The 19,517-nt window shown below is 50.8% G+C and overlaps 1 long non-coding RNA gene across 1 annotated transcript; it reads left to right on the top strand.

Annotated features, from left to right (window-relative positions):
• Positions 1 to 1,940: 1,940 nt before the first annotated feature.
• Positions 1,941 to 5,782, top strand: LOC119113059 (uncharacterized). The gene is made up of 3 exons (XR_005095819.1): positions 1,941 to 2,021; positions 2,374 to 2,476; positions 5,754 to 5,782. It is a non-coding gene; the product is annotated as an uncharacterized LOC119113059 (long non-coding RNA).
• Positions 5,783 to 19,517: the final 13,735 nt, after the last annotated feature.

Genomic DNA, 19,517 nt, shown 5'->3' with positions numbered 1-19,517 from the left:
TTACTGTTTCTTGCAAGACAACATTTTACAGACATGCGTTATTTACCAACTGCATTCTGAAACGGTGATGCGCACCTTAGTACTCTTTTTAACTCATTTAAGCTCACTGGCGATCCGAAGCCTAAGCTAAACGCGAAATGAGACGAATGAGCCCTTCGTGGAGTCCTCTCCAAATATGCGTCCATATTTCCCTTACTTTCTAATTAATTACCCGAGGTCGGAGCGCGCATGAGTTCTATGCTGCGCTAGCGGTTTTGTCTGAGCATGGTTTGAAGAGAAAGTACCACACATTGGGAAAAAGCTTAAGGGTACACGCACGTAACGGGCTAAGTATGCCCGATCCAAGCTAGTCTCAAATATTCGGTTATTAGCCCTGTCTTTCATGGGGAATCGCTCTTTTCCACCATTACTCCGTCAGAGGTTTTCCCGATACTCCATGCTTTCTTCAGCAAAGTTGTCTTAGATGTATGTGGGTAAAACCAGAATTTGTTTCAGCCACGTCCCAATCTTGCAAACCATACGTCCAATCCTGTGAATGGTTCCTTCACTTGGGTTTCGAGCATTTGAATAGCTCCGTCGGCTATCACCAGCGCTTAAGTCCCACAGTCACTCGCACTGCGACTAGTTGATTTGGCTTTTTAAACTGTTAGGCAGCCGAGACTTACTATCATGACTATGCTGCAATTGCGATAGCACTCCATGCAACATTGGGCAACTTATGGTGCTTTAGATTTAGTACAAAACAACAAGTCGCACACTTTCGGTGATACGGATGCGTTGTAGTGTATTATGCGAAATTATAACTAGCCGTACGCATTCACTGCGCAGTACCTTTGTGATGGTACCCAGTGGTGGCACGCGCTCTTTATAATGGAACAGAACACGTCTCCTAGACGAGGCCACGCTAGTGCTGTGACGGGCGATGGCTGAGTTGTCGGTGCGGTCCCTGTTGCAGCCTGATGGAGCCGTTCAACGCCACGCGCTACCTGAGTGGGCCAACGTACACGGCTCTGGTGAACTTCTACGACAACTTCGAGCGCAGCACCAACCGAAGGGAGGTCCACACGCAGGAGGAGCACAACGAGCAGGTGCACTTCATCAACATGATCACCAGCACGGCTCCGATCCGCAAGGTCAAGGAGTTCTTGTCGAGCAAAGGTGCGCCAGGGGGCTTGGACAGAGCTCGCGGACCGGGGCGGGGTGGCCGGGCATCCCGGGTCTCTGAGGAACCAACGCCAATGGAGGGAGCCAATGCAAATACCATCACGGTCTCCCTGAATTGACACCAAAGCGCGACGTCAGGGAGGCGGGTCTGGAGATTTGGAGATAAGAAAGTGCTGCAAAGAGCTGAATAAGCTTAGGTCTCTCCCTATGACAATACCATATACAGCTGTGTTTACTGAATAGAATCCCATTAGTTCCTTTGATCGTGTAGCGGAATGTTTGCCCGTAAATGACAGAACCAACTTTACAATATTCCTTCGTTAGCAGGTATGAAAACAGCCATTAATCCCGAATATTCTTCTGGTTGTCAAGCTTAGAGCGTCCAAATAAAAATACTATAATGCGTGTAAGCGGATGTGATGTCTTCCCTCGCACGAACCATCACAGCCCGTGTGGTCGGCAGTAGCTTAGAAGGAGCCGATGCCAACTGTTTGCATCGCCAGTGGCACGCTGCATCGCCATCGCCAGTGGCACACTGCATCGCCAGTGGCACACGCTGCATCGCCGCAACGTGACTGTTTTCCTTGCCTAACTAACTCGCCCACTGAACGCACAGGACGTGTTAGGGAGTATAATCATCGCTCTTTTTCAAGTCAGATTCATGGAGCTGGTCTACGCCGTCTTGCCGTGGCTCTCTCCGACCATTCCTGGGACTGTTTTCAGGTTACCTGCCGCGTAGCATGAACTCGTTCAAGCGAACAATGAAGGCTCTGTTGGTTCGACTTCTACGGTCGGAGCCGCGGCGTTCTCTCCTCGTCTGGTTTTGAGCATGTGCTGATGGGAGAGGTCAAGAATGGGTGAGTGGTGAGAACGAAGCGGCCGAGACGCTGGTCGTGACTATTGCATGTCTCGGCTGGACTTCGGGGTATGGGAGCCCACGGGTGGAGCGAATCAACGCCCATGGGCGGGGCGAGTTGAGCTCTGGCATCTCTTCCTGCTCGGGCGGGACGGCATTCATGGGCTGCGAGCGGACGCTGAATAAGCACAGCACGGGGTAGGCGCTGCTAGGACTGACCATGAGGGTCTAGGCGTAGTCGAGATAATCTGGACAGGATTGGACCGTAACTAATGGCGACATTCAGGGGCGGACATGCGTCGCTCGGGTAAAGATGAAGGCCGTAGTTGTCGGTCATGGTTTTTCCATTACAGGCAGGTGAGTGGCTTCCACAACTGGGTGTACTTCTATTTCCTGGAGCGCAAGAACGAGGTCAACTACCTGGGCTACAAGAAGTACCTGCAGCTGGGACGCGGGGTGAGTGGTGGGATGGCGGATGACCGGTGCGCCTAGTGCCTGGCCTACGGTGGATGTTACCGGGCTTTGGCCGATCAGTTGTCCGCTTGGCGCCCAGAATTGGCCTCATCGCTGGGCGTCAGCCGGACTCACCGTCCTGACGTTCATAGTGGGGCTGGTAGATGTCAAAGTTACGTTCAGTGGAATTGGCGCTGCCTAGCGCGAATGTCAAGATGAGTAGATTAAGCAATCATCGGTCAGCGTGCATGATGACACGGCACAGACCATATGACATGATGTTGAGGAAGTTGAGTACATCACCCTAAATATTACCATCTGTGTACCGTTTACATTGGTTTCTTCAGGTGACTGTCATTGTTTTCTTATTTCATCAATGAGTCATTGTTCATCAACTGCAGCGTATAGCTTCGACGCTACGCATTACATACCGTATTCCTTCCGCTCGAGCACAGGTTCACGACGGTAGCAACACTGAGTTCGTCAAAAACCGCGTCGTGACTGCTCCAGGTGGTTAAAACGCACGCCTTCTGAGCCACCCTCCCTTGGCGGGGGTGGGTTCGAGTCGCTTTAGACGTTCGCTGTTAACCCTTGACTGGAATAGCCTGTGAACGGTGAACAGCATCTGGTTACTTTCCTCTTGATCAGATACTGGAGCGCTGGTCTGCGAGTGACGGGACTGAGGCATGTCACCGAAGTTCAAGTGAGGTCAGAGGACAGGACGCACCGTGCCAAGCGTTAGGGGCGTATAAACTATTCGCTACCAATTCTACCGTTGACCTGGAATTTCACGATCAGATGGTAGGGATCATGGCTCACGCAACAAGTACTTCTTATCGCGAGACCTGATCCCAGAAATCCGTCCATTCAAATGCGCGGATCAAATGCTACACAAAGTTCTGGTGATCTCAGTTCAGCTCCATTAGTCTTCAGGAAACGCAGGACTACGTCCTCCCGAATGTCACATGGCACTTGTGATGTAACCTCAGAAGAGCAGCCTAGCGCCCCCGCTTTCCCGTCGTATTCAGTTCCTGGTATGATTACACCTCGTCCCACTGGACCCTCGCCACTGCCGTCATATGTGATGTATTCTACGACGCGCCCTGCTCTGCGACACGTCTGCCGTGAAGTTGTCAGCCCCGCCCACGCTGTCCCCCGCCCCGCCGCGCTGGGCCTGCAGTAATACCTCCCCGTCCGCATAACGGAGTCAGCGGCTGGTGGCTGGTCTGGTCGTGACGCCATAGCTCACTGTCCGCGCAGCGAAGTGGCGGCCGACGGCTGGCCATGACGTCATACCTCGCCGTCCGCACAGCGTAATCGGCAGCCGACCGTTGGTCTGACCGTGACGTCATTCGGCCGTGGGCTGGCGACCGCGCCTTGTTTATCCACTTGACTGGCCTTAATAAAGGCCTTCCTGAGAAACGAGGCTGGCAGCTTGCTTTCAACGAAGCACTCCAACTGCGCTTTGACCTTTCTGACCTCTGTCCGTGCAAACATACGTGGCAAACATAAACCTTTTGAAGGCACTAAGTGCTGAAGGCACTAAGAGTCCGTGTAACTCGGAATTAGGAGGAATGCTCACTGCTCTAGGAGAATAAGGGGATGTCCTGTATCGCTTTGTCTGGCAACACGATCATTGGTCACAATCAAATTGCACACACTTTATACGCAGACAAGCGCTCCAATATGTATGAGATTGCAGTAACATTAAAATATGTCGTCCGACACTTCTTCTGTCACCTGAACATTGTCAAATGAGGAGTCGACCCGTGGCAATGGGTTGTCATGGTCCAAATCTTCGAAGCAATCCTTGAACGTGCCAAGCAACATCCGAAACCCCCGCCTGTTGATGTCCAACATCTCCTCCGTGAACATCTCGGGAGGCAACCTCTTTGCCATTACCGCTATAAAGAGCGAGAAGAATAGCTCAAAGTGATGGATATTCATTTCCCGCTGGTGATGATTTTTGACGACGTTGTTCACGTAGCTTTTCGCCAACTGCATGTCATCCATCTGAGATACAATATTGGCGAACGTGTAAGCCACGTACTGGCCGTGTGCCGCCAGCTTCTTGTGATGCGCTATCTGGCTCAGGTCCATACCTTCGAATATCTTGAACTTGGGTAGAAGTGAAGCGTCGCGATGGAGCGCTGTCAGCAGGACTTCTGAGCCCATTCTGGCGCACAACTTCCGGTTGGTCATCAGCTCATCCCAGAAGGCGATAAGTACCTGAACCTCACGATCGTTCAGAAGGTCTGCGACTCTTGAGAAGTGGGGTGAGACTGCCATCACTCATTGGCCACATCTTCTTTGTTCAGATGTTCTTGGAAACATGATTCAGTATCTTCCTTGTATCTTCCTTGTATCTTCTATGTATCTTCCTTGATTCAGCGCCGTTGGCATTTGAGAATACCATTGCAAGATTTCAGCTGAAGCTTCTTTTAGTCGAATTTTTAGAACTATTTGGCCGGCACGCCTGTAAACGACGTTGGCCCATTTACTTACGCCGTCTCCCGATTCAATTTTGTTTCATCGCACTGATGGACCGTTCGCTCCGCCGTTTTCTATACATGAAATGTCAAAACCACTAGTTCCCTACGCCTAGGTCGTAGAAGATACTCAATCGCGAGTTTGGTGACGTGCGGGGTTCAAGAATTGGCCGATAACCCATAAGATAATGTTATTTGACGATCAAGTAGCGCGAAATCTGCACGTGGTATTAAGCAAAGACATCTTTTATTTTCAGATGTGTACATATGTACGCTAATAGCATGTGTTTATTGGGGGTTTCATGGCACGTTCAGCTGCCGACGTTATATGGCGTTGCCTGGCTCACATCCTGGCAGGAACGGCGGTCACCGCGAGATATTAAACCCCGTGACTCTGGCTTCCAAAGCGTGCAGCTTAATCAGTGCACTACACGACCTAGTAGTGCGGTTGTCAGGTGTTATCTAGGCACTCAGCGCTAGGTAGGATATCCCCGGTGCACTACCCGGCAGCGTAGAGGTTATCTATTGTATATAGCAAAGATACGACTCAGACTATGTTTAGAATGCATGTAGGCAGCCTGCCTCGCAGCGACCTCGGCCTCAGATTTCGCGAAAGCTCTAATAATTGTTAGAAGTTGGTGCCTTTGTATGTTCTTGAGGATGCACATGTAAATACGTAAACGTGTTGAAAAGGATGCAATCACTCAGTTTACCGGTCGCTGTGTGCAAGCCCTCACAGTGCAACTCGCGCCGTCCCTCTAGCTGACACCGACGGCTCGCCCTGTCTTCAGGACGCGATGGTCATCAAGTTCTCATTCAACGTGGCACAACCACCTGAAACCAGTGACAAGCATGATGATCGGACCTCTCCCGAGCTGGGAAATTGCGCTCTACACGCTCTGCTTATACGCTCGCCCGGACCAGAAACTGCCGTGTGTCGCTGGGCGGCAAGGACGTGGTGGTCAAGACACACACGTACAGGAGCAGCGGCAAGTCTATGATCGGCTCGGCCTACGTGGACCTGTGAGAGGGCCGCGGCACGAGCCCCGGGTCGCGCGGGGCTGCCAGCCGGGCTCTAGACGCGGACACTACGAGCCCCGGGTGGTCGCGATGGGGCCCCAGCGGGCTCTGGATCGGACACCACGAGCCCCGGGGGTCGCGCGGTCCGTCAGCCGTCTCTGGACTCGGACACCACGAGCCCCATGGTCGCGCGCGCGGCCGCCTTCTGCAATATGTGGCTTACGGACAGGGCGGGATGACTTTGGGGGCACAACCGTCGAATTACTCATGCTGTTGGGTGGGACGATATGACTCACATGTGCGACACTACACGATCCAAGCAGTGCTTAATGAGGAGCAATAAAATCGTTTCGCTTTGGTTTTGTTTGCGTTAAAGCCTTTTAACAATAATAATCATGTCATGGCTATGAGGCCAGGCAGCTTCGAGAGGACAGTGGCGGAGAAAGGCTGCGGGAGTCGTGGGAAGGGGGGGGGGCTTCGGTGGCGAGACTCACCGCGCACAGGCACACTTATTTGGGGTCTGTGCGAGTCCAGGCGGGCTCCCTGGCCGATTGGGGTGGGCAGCTAGCCGGCTCATAGGAAGCTGTCGCCGCATGCTACAGTGATACGGTGCGGTGTGGGAGTTAAGAGGGAGGTGGTTAGGGAGGATAACAGAACGGATAAATCACTTAGCTAGGGACAAGATCCCAAATAATCATATGTTTGGCTCTTGCTTGATTTGACACCGATTACCACTGTTGCTTGGAAAGCATCCCGCTGGAAACGGTTTCTTAACTCCGCTTATGCTCAGAACATGTGGTCTACGCTTAGCCTAGCCCTTATCTTTCTAACCCATTGGGCCCCACCTGCGATCGCCCAGTCCAGAATGCGTAGCGATGCGAAAGGAACAGACGGGATATTTGGTATCATGCCCACGTCGCCCACTCCCAAGCTAGAGTGCCGTTTCATACCGCTAGATGTCCCTGTATGCCTGGTTGACCGGGCTGGCTTGCTGGGATCAATGCCGCCGGCGTGGCGGCGGGGCCAGGTGGGACCTGCCGACGCCGCTAATGGAGCTGACGGCCGGCTATACTGGGCCGGATAGGGTCCCCCGTGACTGATGCGGTAGCCCAGGGCGCTTAGGCGTGTCACGGTCCGCTCAGCGATCGGGGCGGCGCGTGCCGGCACGGAGCCGGCTTGCCAGCAGGCGTGGCGCGCAGGGCCGGGTCATCCCAACGCTGGCGTCTGGCGCAGCCCAGACGGATGCTACCAGAGAGCCGTGCTCGCCTGCGAACAGCTGACCAATCGGCGTGCCGGTGCTGTGGAGGGCCCGCAGATGCGACTGGTCATCGTGTGGACGCATACGGCAGTTAGGCGTTAGGGAAGATGTCAATAAATGCACTCGACGAGGATCACTTGTGACCCCGTAAGATCCAAGCGTCGACTTCAGAGAGTCGCTAGCCGATACGGCTCTCAGCAACGTGCTCTGTGGCCAACTGCACGCTCGAAGCTGTCTCGCGCCGCCACGAGGCAACGATGCTCCGAGCCCCACGCTTTCGCCGGGCTCTGCTGACGTGGGGAGCGCTTCTGTCACTCAACCGACAACTGTGCTGAAGCGCGGTCGTCGGCTGAGTGTTTTCGTGCTTTGAACGCGGGCACGTGACAAAACTATAGCTGGCGACGCTGTACGATAGGGGCAACGAGTTGCCATCGGGGTGCTCGCCACTCGACAGCGCCCCTACCCCAGGGCACAGTTAGTTTCGGATCAAAATGTATGTCTTCTGTTACAACATTCGGCGCAAGCCAATACATACGCTGGAGTTATGCAGTGTAGTTTTGTCCAACTGACTGAGGGGGTGTCACTACCGGGATGAGGTCAAATCCACCCAAAAGTGGGGTTCTTTACGGCTTTGGTCAGGCTCGTAGTCTAAGTCGGGGAGACGGGTCACGAAATGGGAGGGGTGAGTAGATCTGGTTCTGGAATAGGTCTATAGATCTGGATCTGGAATAGGTCTGGGCGGCGACTCCCTTTCCCACGCATGCAGCGTACCGCCCTCCCCCTCCCCCCTCCCCCCCCCCCGCTCAGCTGGCGTCGGGCAGCGGAGCGTAGCGGATTTCACGCCCCAGCTGGCGCCGGGCAGCGGACTCTACGTCCCTGCCGGTTTCGAGCAGGGGATTTCACGCCATAGCTGGTGCGGGGCAGGGGACTTTATGCCCCTGCTGGTGCCGGGCAGCGGACTCTGCGCCCTGCTGGCGCCGGGCAGCGGACTCTTCTTCCCAGCTGGCGCCGGGCAGCGGACTCTTTTTCCCAGCTGGCGCCGGGCAGCGGACTCTACGCTCCTGCTGGCTCCAGGTAGCGAATTTCACGCCCCTGCTGACGCTGGGATGCGACCTCCACGCCTCTGCAAAGATCAAAAAGCAGGTCACACACCCTTGCTGACGCCAGACCGAGTATGTCGCCATCTTGACCCGCAGCGGCCAGCAAACAACGAGGCCAGCGGTCGCTCTGCACCGGCCGCTGGCCTCGAGCGCCAGTCTGCCTTCCATCTGAACGAGGTGTGAGCCGCACCACACCGCTGTCGGGGACGGCGGCGAAATACGTCTTCCTGCCACTAAGCTCCCCCCCCCCCCCCCCCCCCAGTGAGTGGAGATTCACGGCCAACGCGGGCACGAGCCGCTTCCGGTCACTATGAACAACGGTGACGACAGACGAGAACAGCTTGCATACGGCTAACGAAACATGTCAGTTTTGTCAGAGAAAACCACAACATTCCACATCACTTTGTCAATAAAGACAAAGGTTCTTCAAGCTACTTAACACCAATCGCGGCTCACAGGAACACTGAAGACGGACGGAACCAGATGAAGTGGTGGCTCATTACCTCTATCCCGACCGGGAACCATTTGAAGTGCGGCAGCGGCGACTTTTGCGGCGGCGGCGGACTATTGCGGCGCGACACACACGCTGCGGCGCGGCCAAGTCCCGGCGGACCATGAACGCGCGCTGCGTCAGCACACTATTCCAGTTCATTCGGGCTGAGCGGCCGCTGATAAGAGGAACACTCCCAACTTTCTGGAAAGTAGAGTGGCTGTCCCATCATTTGAAGAGCGGCGGCCGCACGGTACAAATGTGGCTCCCAGTCAGCTCCAGCTACCTCCGCAGAGCAGTATGATTCGGTGCGGCGCACCACGTGGGCCTCTCGTGGGCTTCCCGTGGGCCTCCCGTGGGTCTTCCGCGGGTCTCCCGGCAGCGCCCCAGCAGACGGACGGTCTGAGGCAGCTGGGGTTCACGGCCGCACCGACTAGGACATGGGGCCGAACAACTGCCCGCCGCTAGACACACGTGCCGCTTAGGACACGCGTGCGTGGCGATTGATCTGTGATTGCAATGACGCCGTTGCTTCAATAACATACCGCTCTTGTAGGGGACCCGACGCGCGTTTTCACGCGCCCTGTTATGAAGCGCCAGCGACCGCAGGGGCCAAATTAGCGCTCGGGTGTCATGGTGCAACCGGAGTTCAAAACCGGGACTCCCACGTGGTAGTTAAAGGCGCTAACAACTCGGCCATCACGACCCAATAACATACCGCTTTCCAAAGCACGAAACCACAGCATTGTTACTATGTCATTGGTGCGGTGGTTGGCAATCAGCACTGGACACTCAAGGAATAACAGACGCGCTGGCTTCGTGGAGCACCACCGCGTGCGGGTTTGACTGCCACCTGAAACCTCTCATTCCACGTCACACATAAAGGAAAGTCTTTCCTCAACCCAAAGTACCCCTACAATCCCACAACTGGCGAATTCTTTTGAATTCAGAGTGATGTGTTGCTTTAAGGATATTGTATGACACTGCGGCGAAAATGGCGTAGATGTGAGTTTGCGTGTTATTAAGAAGTGCGTTTGTCTCATCGTCATCATCGTCATCATGGCTCATCCTCTTGCGAGGATCCCGGCCTTCGACCGACGACTTGGGCATATATCGTCACGCATGCGTTTGTTTCCGCGCTACCCACGACTCATCTTTTTACGACTCAATTATTTGATTGGTGTTTATCTTAACGAGAAATGCTTCCTCACGAATGAGCTATCTCCTGGACAGTGCTACAGAACTATCTCCAGGGCTCTCTCCTATCTCCACCAGGTTGGTTCAGCTCGGTTATGCTTATTATCTCAAGCTTTTACCTAACCATGTAGGACTTAATGTCTCTCAGAAGAAAACAAATTGGGCCCTTTCCTATAGCCGATCTTCTTGGTTAGTTCCCTATAATGACGCGACTACCCACATATATATATATATATATATATATATATATATATACATATATATATATATGCATTAATGTGCATATATGCATGGGTAATCGCGAAGGTAAGACTGTATGGCACTAACAAACACGCAATATTCATCGCAGCAGTAACAATAGGCATGAAACCTCGCACAGGGCGTGAGTATGTGTCCGGGTGGCGAGGGATGTAATGGCAGCTGTCCGGGGTTAGACAGTCCTATTGGTGTGGTGCTATCAGCTCATGCACCCTTAAGACAGTTTTGTGCTGTTTGTATGCCATCAGCACTTCTGCGAACATTGCGCTGGAGGTGTTTCCCTTCAAGTAACCATCAGCCTTCACGCACGCAGGCTTTGGAAGACTTTGGACGCAGGCGTTGACGAAGACGAAGACGAAGACGTTGGACGCAGACGTTGCCTTCACGCAAACGTTGGAAGACGTAACTGTTCTTCATTCTGATTATCACATTTGCCTGTATAGAGACATTTCGCGTGACAGCTTTTTTGTGAAATTGTTAAGCATTTCGCGTGACAATTTTCTGTGAAATTGTGAAACATTTCGTGTGAAAGTGTCCGCCCCTGCGTAGCATGACACGTACGCGTACACGTGGCACATGACGTGAACATGGCTGAAAGTGTTACAAAGTTCAGCCCCTCTCAATAATCAGTAACATCTGGCGACGGCGGCGGAGAATAAATTGACCGAAACTTGGCGCACACACTAGCACACCAGCTGGGGACGATAGTCAGAATGATTAGTCCGGCCAGAATACTAAAACCTGGTCTTGATAAATACGTGAAATCACCATTTTTTCTTCTAAGAAGCAGGGGGAGGGCATAGGTATTCGTTCAAAGGCAGTGACTATTGTAAGCAACGCTCGGATCTGGTAAGAAGCGCACTATGATCCACTGACCTCATCCTTTCACACTGCAGATGTCGTATTCAGAATACGATTATTATTTTGTCATGATATAACTCTTGTGAGCTATGGCGGGGCATTGCTTTGCTCAATGCGTTTAATGTACTCTGAATGCAAACAGCCGGAAAGTTCTTAGATGTTTCCAATATCGAAATAGTTCAGCACTGATCTGAAATATCACCGACAGACCGTTTCTGATCAGGAGCTAAAAACAAATGAGACGGGAGGTTACGATTCAGATAGATCTGATCACATCAAATCTGATGAAAGAGTTATTCTTCGTCGTTCTACACTAATTAAAGCAATTAAGGAGGAGACTGCCACCTAAAAGATAAAACCTACAAATGTATGAGAGCAGCGGTGTGTGGTTCACGCTTCGAAGCCGATCGGCGGACTCTCGCACCCAGAAGCTCAATGACTTCATCCAAAAATTCCGTTATATTACAGCCAAAGATTTTCAAGACATCATGCAATGCTATTAAAAATACGGAATTACGGTAGATGCTTACCAGTGCCAACGTAGAATATTTTTCTTCAACTCACTTTTCGAGCTGTTTATTTACCACAACAGCTTATAACTCACTGGTCTCATTTCAAATGAGCATTCAAATGAACATCAGCAGCTGAAAATTTAAGTCAAAGACTTGAAGTCCGACGGGTATAAGCACGTCACCTATTGTGCTTCATGCGATACACAAGCAAGGGTTACGGATCAAGGTTTTCCTGTGATCTTGCTCGCAGTGCACTGTGGTTTTTCATTGTTTTGTGGTGAGAGTTCCCGTGAAACCAGTGACGTGTTACAATAAAGCAATAGGTGCGAGCTTCTTTTCGTCAGGGTAAGACAGAAAAGCGCAATGAATACGCGTGTTTTTAGATAGCATTGATGTTTCTTGCTAGCCAGCTGTTGGAAGCAAGAACACTCAGTGGAGCTGTGCTACTTCCCACTTTAAGCAGCTTGCATCTTGAAGAGGGGGCAGTGTTTGCAGAGATCATTTGCGAATATGACGAATGTGTTCTCGATTAATCATTCCACAGCACCGAAAAATTAGTACGCCATTCTATACCGCTCGTTACCTGCGCGGCAAAAGCCAATTCATCCTTCATGTGCTGCCCTCACTGCGCCCCGAAAAAACTTGTTCGCCGTTGCCTTTATCAGTCCTGCTCCTGACTTTTGGATTTGGACTCCTAACCTTAGGTTATCCTTAAAAGCTCAAGCTGCTCTCGGCAATCTCAATACTTGCGGTTGCTACCTCCCGATTCATAAGAAATATAACACACGAAATCAATTACGATTCGCTCGTTTAGCTTGCGAAAGGTATCAATATGGTAGCGGAGTTAGCTTTTGGGTCACATAATAAATAACAGACATCAGCCCTATTTGTGATAAACACGGTTTTGGTCTGCCTTTGGTGGTGATTAAAAAATCATGAGGGATTCGTCAAGCTCATTACGGAGGATTTTTACATGCTCCAAAGATGGTGGCGTTCCTTTAACCATTGAACGATCAGTAGATCTTGTTTTATTCATTTTACCATGTAAACACAAGCATCTAGCGGACAGAAAAGTAACATGTGTTCAGTCTTTCGAATCAGAGAACATCATTACGTTTTCGGGTGAAGGGGGGGGTTCAAATTGACCCCCCCAAAGGTTCTTCCAGAATGGTTTCCGAACGGCGCGGCGCAGCCGCGCCAAATTTTGCATAGCTGTAGACTATTGCATAGTGGATCGTTTGACATCAAAAATTTAGATGCACCTAGTAAGGTCGCTGATCTATGGCAGGTCAAAATCAGGCCATGGTTTCAGCGAAGGCAATTTCTAGGGAATCATCCAATATGATACAATAATGAAATTACAATAATACAATAATATTATCATATTATATATATTATTATATTATATATTATTATATATACAATAATACAAATAATACAATAATATATTCAACGAAGCCATACATCTCTGAGAGACCTTCTTAGGCACCACAAATATTAAATGAGCAAATTATGTTGGCCTTAGGTCAGGTATGAAGGTCAGACTAAGGTCACAAGCGGACTGATTTATTACTCTAGGGCTTGCTGCATGGGATAGTTTGTGGTGCTCATTTCGAATTCATTGACAGCAGGAACCGCATTATACATCTTCCCTTGACTTCTGAAAGGTTAGAAAAGATCATTGACCTAAGATGACCCGGGTGGACAATTTGTTTTAGGAACATACTGTGTAGCATAATCTTTGTCGCCTATTCAAATGCAAAATTCAGAGCAGTCTTGCATGATTCTGGTCACGATGACCTTCAAAAGGTCGAACAAAGTCACTGACCTCAAACAGACCTTTGACCTTTTGCTTAGAAACAGTTGCCTAGGTTCTGGGGGCACTTTGGAGACCAGCCTGTAATTTGACCTTGTTTGACCTTATTAGACCTGAAAGTCATGACCTAGGATGCTCAAACATGGACCTCAATTAGTTCACGTACAGGTCAAGACACCCTGTAAGTTTGGTATTTCTAGCTTTCTTAGTTCCTGAGATCTCGGGGGGGGGGGGGGTCAAACTGACCCCCACCCGAGTGAGGGGTATCTAGCTGGCCACCCGGGCGCGTGTTAAAAAATCCGACTCCAGTAAAGGCTTCAATATTTGTACATGGAAATATGAGTAACATCACTTCATATCACACCTAATAATATTCAAATAATGTCTGGCGGGTAATGGGTAAGAGGCACGCTCCGTGTGGTGCTCGCTGCTGCAATGCGCTATATTCAGGGACGGTTCTAAAAGAAGGAGGGCTCGCGCCCGAGTCTCCCTCGGGCCCTGAACAGGCTCATAGACTCCGAAGGGGCCCATAGTCGGCCAAACCAATGGCGCAGGCAGGGGGGGGGGCACAGGGGTTCATGCCCCCCCTCGCCTTAGGTTCCGGGGGGCCCTACGATTTAGGGTTCGATATGAGAGCCCGAAGGAACCGAATGGTCGGTCGGAGGTTTCGTTTCATTCAGAGGTTTCGGGCCGCAGGGTCGGGCACTCCAATGCCAGTGAGAGGGCCTTGCGTACTAGCCAGGTGCCCACTGAATACATAAGTCCCTATATTTCGGTCGGACAACGCCACAAACGCCCGGTCGGCTCCGTGGCAGAATGGGACTAGGTGCCCATTTCCCAAGCAGGGACAAGGCAGGAGCAAGCGATTCACATTGTGCGGGGCCCCACAGCGCCCAACGGCGGCCCTGCTTTATCAAGAGGCCCCGAGTCGGCCAAAGGCAGTGTTCGAGGAGGCCCCAAAAGCCTCGCGGGCCTACCAGGTCCAACGATTAAAGGCACGATTGGATGGTCTAAGGGCATAAAGGGCTAGATACAGTTTTATTCAGGGGCCTACGCCTGCGAAGACGGACCCTGAGATACCGTTCAGAGGGTCATTTGCGCCGATCAGGGACCCCCTGAGTCAATATAGGCCTATATGTCGGTCAGGTACTACCAGAACCGCCCACTCGACTCTGTTTCAGTATGGGCCTGAGGACCCACTTCCCCATCAGCTATAAAGCTGGGGCCAGTGATTTATACTTATCGGGGGCCTTGTATCTGTCAGGGACCCACAGCGGCATCTGAGTACGCTAAGGCTTTTTTTTCTTTTGAACTCGTTTGCGGAGGATCCTTCATTCCTATCGGAACCCATTCTGTTAATCTGCTCAGGCACTCTTCATCGCACAGGGACATTAATGCACGCACACTAGTCTTGGGTAATTCCCCTTTGCTCAGAGCGCTCTGGCTGGGTCTTATATGTGAGCCTGTCGGAGCACACCCGATCGGTTAGGGTCCGAACACGCTGCTCTTCGTTTTTTTTTTCTCGCTTGCTCTAGGACCTTTTCCCTGCCGCCGAAAGCTTCTTCGTTGGCTGCCGAGGCACCCATGCTCGCTCAGGTCCCGTCCTTATTGACCCTGTTGCCTTATCCTAAGAGCTACAGTCGGATATGCCGCAATGAATGTTTAAGCACAATTGTCGAACCTGATTTAACGTGCCACCGACCTCTTACGTGTCATTTCCGTCGGTTATTAAACTTGTGACACCTAAGACTTGGGCATCACGTTCTCAACACATTTTAAAGACTAGGATATGTTGCACACCTTCTCGCAAACAAAGCAGAAACTCGGTATTAATCATCGGCCATCCGCTGATCACAGCGACCAGCCGGCTAGCTATAAACATGTTGGGAATCAAGTTCGTGCTGGATTTTAATCGTATTTAGCAGCTAGATTTGTTTTATTTTGTCATGCTTTTCTGGAGCACATAGCCTTCAGGTGGTAGGATTCGTCATAACCTGGCGAAAATGAACAAGCTCCATGTATGTGCACACGTGGCACGCCTTTTTTGCTAGGTCTGCGCACAGCAAGATGGGTTCCCGTATAAAGAATAGCATGCTAAGAAATTCAAGACCTGATGGCCGGAATGCGGGAATTTTTTTATTTGTGGGAGGGCCAACTCTGCGGGTGTCACACAATGTTGTGCCCCCCCCCCCCCCCCCACCCTTGACGAAATCCTGGATCCGCCCATAGCCGAGTTATTGGCGATTTAAGCCACAAGTGGCGTCGCCCGGCAGCACATACCATGCTGACGCGGTTGATGTCTGGTGACGTGGCGGTCGGGATGGCAGGTAGCCTGGTGACGTGGCGGTCGGGATGGCAGGTAGTCTGACGACGTGGCGGTCGGGATGGCAATTAGAAGCGTCTACGCTGCAAAAATGGCTTGCTGTTGAAGCGGCATGCTCACATGTCCTGGTGCTTGAGGCTTTCACCATGAAATCAACCAGGAAAGGAAAGAAAGAAGAGAGAAATGGCCAAACGTGAAACGGTCATACCATTTGTTTTTTTTATAAAGAAGCAGATATGTCGATTTCTATCCAGTATCACACCACACACACACACACACACACACACACACACACACACACACACACACACACACCTCGGCGTGCGCACATAGTGGTCGACCCGATAAAACCCAACCCTTGCATGCCATTAATTACATGCATTAATAATATGTGAACGCATCTGTGTTCGCAAAACATAACGAGGCCACACAAAAACATAAGCATATCAAGAACGCGTGACATTGTTTCATCCTTAGTACACCAGTCCTCGGCGCACACGCTTCTGGGAGAACCGGCCGCGCGCACAAGCCAACGAGAGGTACAGCGGCGAATCGAACACGTGGATGGCAGCACGGACAGAGTCCTGACAAAATGCTTCTATGCCCTTAAAGTCATTAACGTTTCATTAATGACTGCCGCACTGCCTTGCTGGCGTTCAGGTTTGTCGTTATGAGTTGGTGGCCAGGGGCTTAACACGCGCTCGGGTGGCAGGTCAGATACCCTTCGTCCTGGAGGGGGCAGTTTGACCCCTGAGATCTCAGGAACTAAGAGAGCTAGAGACATCCAAATTCATAGGGTGTGTTGACCTGCACGTGGACTTACTTTGGCCAAAGTTCGAGGTTCCTAGGTCATGCCCTTTAGGTCAAATGAGGTTAAAAAGTCCAATTCCACGCTGATATCCAAAGGATCCCTGAAACGTAGATGCTTCTTCTGAGCAAAAGGTCACATGCTTATCTAAGGTCAGTGACCTTTGACCTTTGGAAGGTCATGGTAACCAAAGTCATACCAGACCGCTTTGAGTTTTTCATTTGGATAAGCTACAAAGATTACGCTAGGCAGTGTGTTCCTAAAAACAAAATGTTGACCTTGGTCACTCTAGGTCAGTATCCTAGTCTGTCCTTGAAGAAGTCTATGGGAGGTGTATAATGCGGTTCCCGTTATCAAGAAATTCGAAATGAGCACCAGGAACTATCTCATACAGCAAGTGCTATAGTAACAAAACGGGTTGGTTTTGACGTTGATCTGACTTTCATACCTGACCCTAGGTCAGTGTAATTTGATCATTCAGTTCTTGTGTTGCCTAAGGCAGTACCTCAGAGTTGTATGGCTTCGTCTAACACTCCATTATTGGATCAGATTAAACGATTCCCTAGAAACCGCCTTTGCTGAAATCATGGCTTAATTTTGACCTACCGTAGGTCAGCGATCTTACGGGACTTATCAAAATTTGTTATGCCAGACGATCTGCTATTCAGTTGTCTACAGCTATGCAGCTTTTGGCGTGGCTACCCGCGCAGTTCGGAAACCACTCGGGAAAAACCTTCGGGAAGGGGGTCAATTTGACCCTCCACTCGAGCACGTGTGACGATCTTTCTCGCTCAAATCAAGTTTCAGGTACGGTGTGTTTAGCGAGGGAATGCTCCCCCTCGGCAGTGGCAAAGCAGTGCCATGCAGCCGCGCACGCTAACCGCGCTCGACAGCTGGCTCCCACCGCAGTCTGCGGCCCAGCGCTTCCGTTTGCACCGTGAGCTGCTGCATCAAGCGTGTTGCGCATGGCTACCGCCGACGGTCCCCGCTGCCGCCGCCCGGGGTGGCGGGCAAGCGCCGGCGCGTCTGACGTCAGGCGGCCCCTTCTGAGGCTGCTGTGGCCCGCGGCTGGGGGCGGGGGCCGGGCTGCGGCACAGGAGGTGCGGCGTGTCGGCTGAGGGCAACACTGATAGGTCTACGCAAAACGAGAGCCTTCCTGAAACAGAATGTATGTCGGCATGAATACCTGCAGGCTCAGGTTGTTTTTGCATGCCTTCCCTCTAATAGCGCCAAGGTTCAGGACTGGCAGCGACGGATGACAGTTGTGGAAAGGGATAACTGAATAATGGGTAGTGTGGTTTTTCACGCAGAAAGCATAGCTACTTGTCTGTTTCATGTTTGCTGCTGCACCTAAATAACTACTAAAAGCTCAATATAGTCGTCATAGTGAGAACGGCCATAACTACCGAATAGGCGTGGTCCCAAGTAAATTCAATATATTTCCTATAGCGGTGGTGACCACCTTATGAGTGCATAAAGTCGAAATACCTGATGGCTTCTTCTGAATTGGCAAGGTATCTACCAACAAGCCCATTATCTCATATAACATTATTAATATATTAATAACATTTGTAGCATATCATTAACATTAGTAACATATTATTAACATTAGTAGCGTGTTATTAACATTAGTAACATATTATTAACATTTATAACATATATTATTAGCCTTTGTAACACATGTTATCAACATTTTAACATAGCATTTGTTAAATATTGGATAACAGGCTGATTAACATCTCAGCATTACGTACTCACGAAGACTTTACCTTGAGTCGCCGATTCCGTCCTTAGCTCATGGCATAGGGGCAGAACAGCTTTTGAAAGAGGCATGGCTGTTACACGTACGCACACGTATATACACATATATGCATGCATATATATATATATATATATATATATATATATATATATATATATATATATATATATATCTCTCTCTCTCTCTCTCTCTCTCTCTCTCTCTCTCCTCTCTCTCTCTCTCTCTCTCTCTCTCTCTCTTCTCTCTCCTCTCTCTCTCTCTCTCTCTCTCTCTCTCTCTCTCTCTCTCTCTCTCTCTCTCTCTCTCTCTCTCTCTCTCTCTCTCTCTCTCTCTCTCTCTCTCTCTCTCTCTCTCTCTCTCTCTCTCTCTCTCTATCTCTCTCTCTCTCTCTCTCTCTCTCTCCTCTCTCTCTTTCTCTCCTTCCTCTCTCTCTCTCCTCTTCTTTCTCTCCTCTCCTTCCCTCTTCTTCTCCTCTCTCTCTCTCCTCTCTTCTCTTCCCCTTCCTCTCTCTCTCTCCTCTCTCCTTCCCCCCCCCTCTCCCCCCTCCTCCATCTCTCCTCTCTCTCTCTCTCTCTCTCCTCTCTCTCTCTCTCTCTCTCTCTCCACTCTCACTCTCTCTTCTACTCCTCTCTTCCTCTTCTCTCTCTTCTCTCTCTCTCCTCTCTCTCTCTCTCTCTCTCTCTCCTTCTCTCTCTCTCTCTCTCTCTCTCTCTCTCTCTCTCTCTCTCTCCTTCTCTCTCTCTCTATCTCTCTCTCTCTCTCTCTCTCTCTCTCTCTCTCTCTCTCTCTCTCTCTCTCTCTCTCTCCTCTCTCTCTCTCTCTCTCTCTCTCCTCTCTCTCCTCTCTCTCTCCTCTCTCTCTCTCTCTCTCTCCTCTCTCTCTCTCTCTCTCTCTCTCCTCTCTCTCTCTCTCTCTCTCTCTCTCTCTCTCTCTCTCTCTCTCTCTCTCTCTCTCTCTCTCTCTCTCTTCTCTATCTCTCTCTTCTCCTCCTCTCTCTCTCTCTCTCTCTCTCTCTCTCTCTCTCTCCTCTCTCTCTCTTCTCTTCTCTCTCTCTCTATCTCTCTCTCTCTCTCTCTCTCTCTCTCTCTCTCTCTCTGACGGAAGCGTCCAGTCACCTTTAAAAGGAGTTTAAAAGGCTGGGAAGACCTCT

Source organism: Pollicipes pollicipes, unplaced genomic scaffold, assembly GCF_011947565.3.
Source record: "Pollicipes pollicipes isolate AB1234 unplaced genomic scaffold, Ppol_2.1 Scaffold_2555;HRSCAF=2994_pilon_pilon_pilon, whole genome shotgun sequence".
NCBI lineage: Eukaryota > Metazoa > Arthropoda > Thecostraca > Pollicipedomorpha > Pollicipedidae > Pollicipes > Pollicipes pollicipes.
The sequence above is the reverse complement of the archived record's forward strand: the minus strand, read 5'-3'. Positions and strand labels throughout refer to the sequence as shown.